This window comes from Serinus canaria, chromosome 3, assembly GCF_022539315.1.
Source record: "Serinus canaria isolate serCan28SL12 chromosome 3, serCan2020, whole genome shotgun sequence".
Classification (NCBI taxonomy): Eukaryota; Metazoa; Chordata; class Aves; order Passeriformes; family Fringillidae; genus Serinus; species Serinus canaria.
The window spans coordinates 27,264,235-27,273,725 of NC_066316.1; positions in this window are offsets into that span (position 1 = coordinate 27,264,235).

Below are 9,491 nucleotides of genomic sequence, written 5' to 3' on the forward strand. Positions count from 1 at the left end.
GGATAACTCAAAGTGCAGTTCCATGTCTGAAAACAAGAAGGAAAATTTTCTGCTGGCTTTTAGGATAACATGAAGCTGGATGGTGAGTAAGGGAACTGGGATTTGTCTGGTGCCAACAGACAATTCTAGAACAACTCAACCAGCTTGAAATTAAAAATATTTACAGCCATTACTCCCAGGATTTTGGCAGCCATTCTAGTGAACAGATGATCATATTACTTATTTCTGGGAAAGGAAGGGGGCACACATTGTAACATGTGAGGAGGTGGCCAGTTTCCTTTAGGAATTTGTGAATTCAAAAGCAAGCCTGTTTTGATCTTGGAAGAAACAGCTCTCTGAATATATTTTGCATGGCTTTAATCACACCTAATCACTGGTTGCCACAGAAATCTTCCTCAGGGAGAGTGTTGGAGTTCTTTGTGCTTGAATACCTTTTTTTCCTCTCCTGCACTGCTCAACTGCACAAAGACTATGTAAAATTTATTTCTAAAGCAAGATTTGCTTTGTTTGGATTAATCCACTGTCCAAATTCAGATATCACAGGAGCTGATGCAACTGGGCTGACTCATGCCACTGCTGAATTCTTTTCAAAATCTATTACTATAAGCTGAAGTCTACATCAGCTTTTATCTCCTTGAGCTCTTGATATTGCCCAACATAAACCACCACTTTTTGATGACGGTTTCATGCCTGGAAGGAGTGGTGAGTTTGGTGGCAGGTGTGCTCCTGCACATTCCTAAATATTCATGAACATCTCCTGAGGTATTTCACCATTCTTAAGTTGGCATGATAATGCCAGTTTTCCCATGGAAAACATTTCTTCATGTTATTTTTTGAAAATTTCAAATGCTTGAATTGACTTCAAAAGATTTTTTTCTTTGCCCTTTCCACCACAGTGTTTTGCAGCCATCCTGGAAGAAGAGTTTTCCGGTTGTGGAAATGAAAGGTCAAGAAGGTTTCAGTTACCCTTGAAAGACAGCTGTGGTGTACAAGTTTACATCAGAGGACTGAAGGGGTCAGAGGTGTGCATCCCCTGTTTCCACTGACACCGCTGGTCCTTCCTCTCTACTCTTCTGTCTGCATGACTCTTTTGCCACAGCATTTCCATCCTTTCACAGAGCTCTGGAACTGAAAAATTCAGTAATAAGTTTGTGGCTGAGTTTTGACAGAACTTGAACTAAAGGGTTAGATTATCTGGAGTCCTAGGTCAAGACTATTAAGCTTTGCTCTATCTATACACAGCTTGGATCTGTTTTAAAGGGTGTTCATGTACCTCACAAAGAGCTCACTCATATACTTCTAAAAACCCAGCTGTGAAATGTGCCAGAGAGATCTACCAAGTATTTTGTGATAAGTATCCTTTATTTTTTTTTTACTGAAGAGATAGAAGCTGAGCTCAGTTAAAAACTGGTGCAGTGTTTTATGCTTCAAACAGTTATACATACATTTGTAAAAGCTGGTTTCTCTGTATATACCTGTAAAAGGAGGCAGCTCATCCTTAGCTCAGTGCTTCTGACTCTCATTAAAAACAGACTCCATGAGATCAGTAAATAAAATAGCAAAATGGTGGTGAACAGCATTCACCTGGTATAAGAGTCAGTCATCAGAAAAGTGTTCAAACCAAATTACCATCCCCCACAGAGAAAAAAACCCAACCTAGTCTACCAATGCATCTAGTCCTTACCAGAAACTTTAGAACTCTTCAGAATTTTTTTCTCATCCTGAATCACAGATTGACACATTGCAAAGATGCTCTCTAAATATATTTTAAGAATCAAGGAAATAGTGAATATCAGATTTTTAAAGCATCTTTCCTTTTTACTGACTGACAAAACCCCTTAATTAATGCCGAGTTAGGATTTCTTGGCAGTAGTTGGAGCTCTTATAAAATATCAGCTTCAGCAAAATTCAGACTTTTTGAAGCCAGGATATACAGAGTTTAGGTCAACATTCAAGCAACCTTTATTTTTCCCTCCTGGGAGCTGGCAATGGGAACAGGGAACTGGCAGTATTTGCTGAGCTGATTAATGCTGTGTGGAAGGGTAGAAAACTTAGTAAACTATGATAGCAGGGGAAATGGGAGTCCATGCCTTCAGATGGGGCCTCAGCCCCACAGTGTTCATCACTCCTGTGGATGGGACCAAAAGTGTAAAGTAAAGTAGGAAAAATATTCAGTGGGCTAAATAATACATGTGTGACTAAATGGTGAGTCGGGGGAAAAGACAAAATTTAATTGTCATGGAATTTTTATCTAGGAAATTGGGTCAGAGCATGCATGTAAAAGAAGTGTCACTTTGAATACAGTCCACTTTTCCAAAGACAAGAGGTGCCTGAGCTATAGTAGTTATATACTATGTTCTCTGAAAATCACTCACTGAAAAGGTGAATTATTTCCATTACAGGTGTATAAAGTTTGAATTGAATATTGCTTTATTACCCACTGTATTTTCTGGTTTCTCAGAAGTTCAAATTATGCTGATATTGACTTCATGGAAGCAACTGAGAAGCTTTAACCATATGTCAGCAAAATTTTCCAGCAAAGTAATGTTTTTAGTAAAGACTTTTTTTTTTTTTAGATCTTGGAAGTTCTTTAGGTGCTTGTTGTTAATATTGCAGAAACAGCACTAATGAAATCAAATAAACATGTGACTCTGAAGCCCTGTTCTCTCTGTCATTAGAGAGGAAGGAGGTTGCCACCACTGAATCTTAGTATGTGAATTTATCAACACCATAATGAGAGAATCCTCAGAAATTATGGTTCTTTTATTCCAATACATACCTAAAAAGAAAATTATGAGTCTCTTCTCCCTCCCCTCCATTTCCCATCAGGATATATAAAACTCTGCCTGAGAAAATTTCCAGTATATTCTTTTCTTCCAGTCCTATTAAACCATTAGATTTCTAGAAGCTATTAGCACCTAAGGTGTTTCTAAATGCTTCACAGTGAGCTGCTTACAGCCCAAGCTCCCCTGCATATGCTAGATTGTGTTCTCAGGTCTGTTTTTAATGCCCTCCAGCTTTTTCCACATGCCAGATTACATGACAAGTTGTTAAAGAGGACAGCCAAAGAAGGACCTATCTTTCCCTACCAGTGCAAGGCGCATCTGGGTCCTAAAGCAGGAGTGGGGGTACTGTGGGGTTGCCTGCCTTTCCACTTTTTTCTCTTGTTCTCCACCCCCATTTCCCAGTATCCTATCTACTACCATACCAAAGGTGTTTGTATCACCATTTGGCTTTACAATTGAATCTTACTGATACAGAAGATTAACTCATTTAGGGACTTGCTTCTGTCTGTCAAGCAGATCTAGAATCAGATTCAGAGAACCTGTTGGAAGAAGTCCAAACTTCACGAAAATTCAAACTTGAATCCAGACTTTATCAAAAGTTGGGGAAAATCCAGATGTCAGTTTTAGGGTCAGATTCATTTATAACAAGTGGAATTTAAAAGATATTTTTTAATGCACATATACCTAGAGCTGGAAGATTTGTTGGTTGCTTAGTTGTTTTTTGCACAAAGGAGAATCTTAGCAGATTTACCAGAATTAATAAATAATAATTACTGGTAAGAATCAAGGGAAATAATTTATTTTTGGATTAGTGCAGCTCAATAAAAATGAAATTTGGAACACATAGGCCTTGCAATGCCTTGCAATGATGACATTTATCCTAGTAAATTGAACAAAGTCAAAGTATATTATCAAATGTTAAGGCTCAGTTGCCAGGACTGTGACATCCCTAGAACATTCTTTGGGGTAGTTTTGAGTGGAGCAACAGCATGATTCTCCCAGGGAACTTACCAATGCCGTGTAGGAATCAATTTTAACTTTCCAGATCCAGATATTCTGGGCATTAGTTTTGTTTCAAAACACAGGAAGGAGTCAATATTCCTTTCTCAAATCCTGTCCCATTCATGTAACAATACCTCTTCTGGTCTCTGGCAGTGAACCAAGGTTTAAGATTTTATTTCATTCTCCTTTATTTCATTCTACACCAGGGTACATCATAGCCATGCCAGACTATATAGTCTTGAGTGCTGGGATGAGTCAGGGATGAATCAGAGGTGGCTATTTCGTAGCACCTGGGAAAGGGATGCTCTGATGCTGTGGGGGTGTACGGAGCCATAGAGGTGGCATCAGCTGAGGAGGTTAAATGCTTAGTGCTCTCTTCTGTGCCTGGAAATTGTGGTGACTTGTGCAAAAAGCCCCATCATGATGCAGATTTTATTTCCAACAAAATGTCTGGTGAACTGCAAGGCATTGTTATCAGGTTGGCCTGAGGAAAAGAATTGCTGCTTCTTGACACTTAGCCCAGTGCTAAGTAGCTGAGTAGAAATTTAATTCTGCTCAGGTTCCTTCACTGAATATGAAACAGCACCTAGAAAGCTCTGGCATAATTTATTTTTTATTTTAATAGTCTATCTTGAAATGCAAGATTTGTCAAGAGACCTGTGGGAGGCAGGTGCCCTAATATCACCAAGTTTCCAACAGATTTATTCTCTCTGGTGCTTTAAATCCTTGTGTAGAAAATGGAATTTTATGTTGGCCTGAATAAAACACAAGATTAACTTAAGGCATGGCCCTGGATCTGTGGACTTCTCATATTTGAAATTTTGTACCCTCTCAGAAGCTATCTGAACCAGACACTTTTGTTTCTTTGTTTGGTTGGCTGTTTCTTTCTTCTTTTTCTTAATATCTTTTTTAACCCTGCCAGTAGTATGAGGAGGACATAAGCTGTTCAGAGGATTAAAGTTCACTTTTATGAATATTTTTGAGATTTGTCTTTGTTCTATTAGCAATGCAATCTAAAAATTTTGCAGTCCTTAAAAAAAACCCCAAAACTTCTGCAAGAAAAATGAAGCTGATGGAAGTGTATAATGATGGCACCTTTTTATTTATGTTACACCATATGTTAACAGAATGCCAACTTAAATTGAAACACAGTGATTTAGAAATTAAAATGTTTAACACTGAAAAAATAAAAATTGAATGCTTTGAGGCTGTCAGAACATTTGTATGGCTTCCTTAAAACATTTTCATGGAATTGACATGACTTCAAAAGGTATTCTTCTCAAAGGATCTGATTTTTCAGAGAAGATATTTCCACTGATGTGTTTTCTTTGACCACTTTTAAGCTCCTGTACTAGAGATATTAAGAAAAAAATGATTGTGACACTTTGCAGTGGGAAGTGCAAATCTATTTTTGAAACATTGTATCTCATTCCCAGCAATGCATTCTAGTTTTGGTCTCGGTGCTACTATTTCATGTTTGATATTTTGCTACTATGTTGCTTTTGTGAGAACTCCCATCTCAGTTGCATCCATGCAAAAAAAAAAAAAAAAAGAAAGGAAATGTTAATAAAGAATCACAAGCTGCAGCAGAATAGCAGAATCAGACCAGTCCTGTGCTTGAGCTTTCCAGGTAGGGGAGTGAGCTAGGGTGCTCCCTGAAGAGAACAAGTGGTGTTTCCCCTGTTTGCAACCTTCACCCCCATTCAGAGAAGGGGACCACTACAGGAACAGTAAAGAGCCAGTGTGCTCTAGCAGATGACCTAAAATGTGTCATCCTGTCATTCTGCTCTCACTTAGTGCTTGCCCTTGCTTGGAGATATCACCATGTTCTTGAAAAACATGAGGAAGGCAAACTCGCAGCTGTGACCCTTTAAATTGAGAGGAAATTAGAGTGGAAACTGACATTCAGAAGGAATTAGATCTGCAACTATCAAATTGCCTATCCTTTTTTGGCACATTAGAAATATGTGATTTGTTTCCTCTGTATTAGCTGAGATACAGATACATTCTCAGCATTACCTACCTAATCTTGGGCTGAAAAAACTGTAATGATTCATAAACTGTAAAAGTGGTGTTCTCACCACTTATAAAAAGAGTAAATTATTCTGACTAAAAACCAGGCTTCTGTTATATTAACTCAGGTATAACCTTCTGCTTAGGGACATCTCTGCTTGAGGATGAGAGATTGATTGGTCTGAAAGACAATATGGTGCAAACGGGGCGTTCAGATGGCATCGCCCTTTCCACTGACTTTCCTAAAGACTTAACACTCCTTGTAAGTCTAGAAGGCTTTTTAGAGATCTAGAGAACCATGGCTCCAATCTTCACAGGCAGGGATGCCTAGAAAGAAATTAATCCACTGATGGACTTTGTGGGAGTAATTTGGGTGTTTTTCATACATCGCTTTGAGCTTTGATTGGGACTTGGCATTCTTAGGAGTCCTTCCTCAAATATGGCTGTTTCCATGAAGTCATTTCACCCAGCATGGAAAGATGTACACCTCTGTGATGAGATGCATGGCCATGTGCTAGTGATGCACAACACCCCTGTGACAAAGCAAGGCACTGCAGTTTATCTGGCAGCTGAACAGGGGACTTGGGACAGAGACTTGTTGGCAGCACAGCTGATGAAAGTAACAATATGGTGTAAAGTAAATTTCTAGGTTAAATTCATAGACATGCTAATCATGGACATAGACACATCCATATTTTCAAAGTGTCTTGATTACCTGATTAATACCACTTATTCCCTGGTTCCATAGACCAAACAGGTCTTTTGCTGCTTGTACTAAGGCTTGGCTCCATTCCTTTCTCTTCTATGATCCCTGCTGCTGGTAACAAAGAGATGAAGGATTTTTTTGATCCTGCTTCATTGTCCTGTGCCATGTTCTCTCTTGAAAAGTCTGTGTTCCCCAGAAATTTCTTCCCAGAAATGTTCAGCTGTACAATCGTTATAAAGTTTCACTAGACTTGTGTCCTCATAGACTTCCCATCATTTATTAGACCTTCTCCTCTACACACTTTCCCCCATTACTGACCTGAATAATTTGGAACAGAACCTCTTTTTAAAAGTAATCTAGTTACATTTCTTCCTCCCAATGAGTGCTCAGCCTCATGTGCATATAGAGATCTTACAGAAATCCTACAAAGCAAAATTTTAATTCCTTAAATGATAAAATGGGCTGTTTAGTACTCATATGTGATACTTAAGTAACCATTCAGCACATAGCCTAGAACTAGTCAGAACGTGACTCTTTTGTGAAAAATTAGATGGAACTGTTTTCTCATTTCCTATCAACTTTATAGCAAACAATGAGGAATAAAAATGCATTTTAAGTATCACTAAGATGATAAGAATTTCTTTTCAACATTTCATACTGGTTTATTTTACCTTATGAAAGAAGTTAGGGGAAAATAGAGCTAGATTGTCTTTATAATAGAGATATTTACAATAATATTTGTTATAGGCAATTATTTTAACACTGTATTTGTACTGCTGAAAAATGAAAGCATATTAGCCAGAACAGATTGTTAATCTATGTGGAAGAAGGATGTGATAAGGTATCTGTTGTGCCGATACAGCTGAATTGAAAACCTCCACTGAGGCAGTTGGTTGACACTGAGCAGATTCTAACACATTCTTGAGGAGCTGCTGAAAGCCAGAGAAGTTCAAGACAATAAACAAATTCCCAGGAACTTTTGAAATGTGTATTCTCCTTAGAGCAGCACCCTCCTTATCCCACTGCTGTGGGTGCTGGCTGGAAAATGACATCTGCAAAGGGTGAAAAACTAACCAAGTAATTATGCTGTGGATGAAACCAACAGTCCTGCACCTCTATGGGTGATTCCATAGAGCCATTTCACTCTTGTTAGATATCTTGTTAGGTTTTTCAAGGTCCCAATCCTTCAGCTATGTGATTTCCTGGCTGTACAACCAGCCAAACAAGTGAGGAGAGAGCCAAGGTGAATGTTTCAGTTTGCCAGTTCTGTATCTTCATCTTCTCTAAATATTTCGTGCAGAGTAATTGGCTATGCATTGTCTGAGCAAGATGGAGGACTGGGTGAAAATCATTTGGCTGAGATTGTGCAAGTTCAAAATTATGTTTACAGGATTTGGGAAGCAACACTAGCAATTAAGCAAGCAGCAGAATGGAGGAAGTATACTTCCCATTGATTGTGCAGACTGCAGCCTGGGCTACTCTTGCTCAAGAATGTAAGTGTTGGGTACTCCTAAATGTATTAATTGGCAAGCAAAGGGGAAGTGGATGTCACCTGGGCCACTGAGTATCTGCATGATTTCAAGTCCCTCATGGATACCTGGAAACCCCTAAAGCAGTTTTCCTGGATGTGGTGCCATAACCCATCCTGAAACAGCTGCTCCTGCAGGACATATCTGCTCACTAGGAAAAGTTGTTGTGTGGGAGACCTGTGTACTGAGTCCTGTGCTGGCTGCCAGTTGACTGACTACTCAGTAAATCCAGCTTTCTTTTATAGCTGGCATTTTCCAAGGGCTGAGGAAATACCTCCTGGGACAGCTTCTGTCTCTTCATGGGTTTGATGCTCTTTGGATGAATTGTGATGAGATTGCACCGGAGCAAGAAGTCTTGGATGTCCTGCTCACACCCTCTGTGGTCTGAAGGCATGAAAGCTTGATTGACTAAGCTGAAAAACTTGCAAAGTTTTGCAAGTTATTTGTATAACTTTTTGCAAAAGTTATACAAATAACTTTTGTATTTTGTCCTGGTTTGGAAATGTGTTTCATTGAATATTCAGATTAGCTTTGTGCAATGTGGGATTTGCATTTATTTTCTCCCTGAAGCAGGTCAGATCAAATAGAAACACAAACTACACAACACAGAGGTCTCCTCGTGGCTTGCACTGTTGTGTGCCGTTTTTGTTGTAATTGGATAGGGCTTATAGAATAAATCTGGAAAAAATTGTAAACTAAAAAAGGCAATGGTTTCTGTCTGACTGTAGATGTATTTCACACCATTTGAAAATGTGAAGTTGGAAACAGCTTGCTAAGGTGACAGCCTAGTGCCACTGAACAGTGGGACTTTTACCACTGACACTAGTGGGAGCATGATTTCACTCATTTTTCATGCAACATCTCTTTCTAGGTCTTGTCCTCTGGTCCTTTAGCCTTGCAAACGGGTACTCAAGCCTGTCCAAATGACACACGTTGGTGTTCTTAAATCTGTTCCCACTACTGAATTTAGATCCAAAGACAACAAACTCAGTGCAGAACAAAATCGTTTCTCATCACGTTGATTATTTTCCCAATTTCCGGCACAGTTAGGGGCTAATACCAGAGGATGCTACCCGAGTTTCCTTTGTACACTCAGGGCGACGGTGGGGGATCGCCACAGAATGACCGCGGCCCCGCTGCTTGCGCGGGGCAGGGGGTGCCCGCAGCGCCCAAGTAACTTGCGGGGCGGGGAAGCGCCGGCTGCTGCCGTGCATGCGTGTGCGGGCAGCGGGGCCGGGGCGAGGGCCGCTCTCGCACAGCGGCCCCGGCCCTGCAGCCCGGCCGCCCGGCCGCCCCCGCGCGGAGCGCCCCTCCCGCCTGCCCGGCCCCGCGCCCAGGCGGGCGCTCCGTGCGCGGCGCGGCGCGGCCGGGGGAAGGCGGCTCCCGCCGGGCCCAGCGCGGCGGCGGATGGCGGGGGGGCCGCGCCCGGCGGGGGCCGGCGGGGGCGCCCGCTGA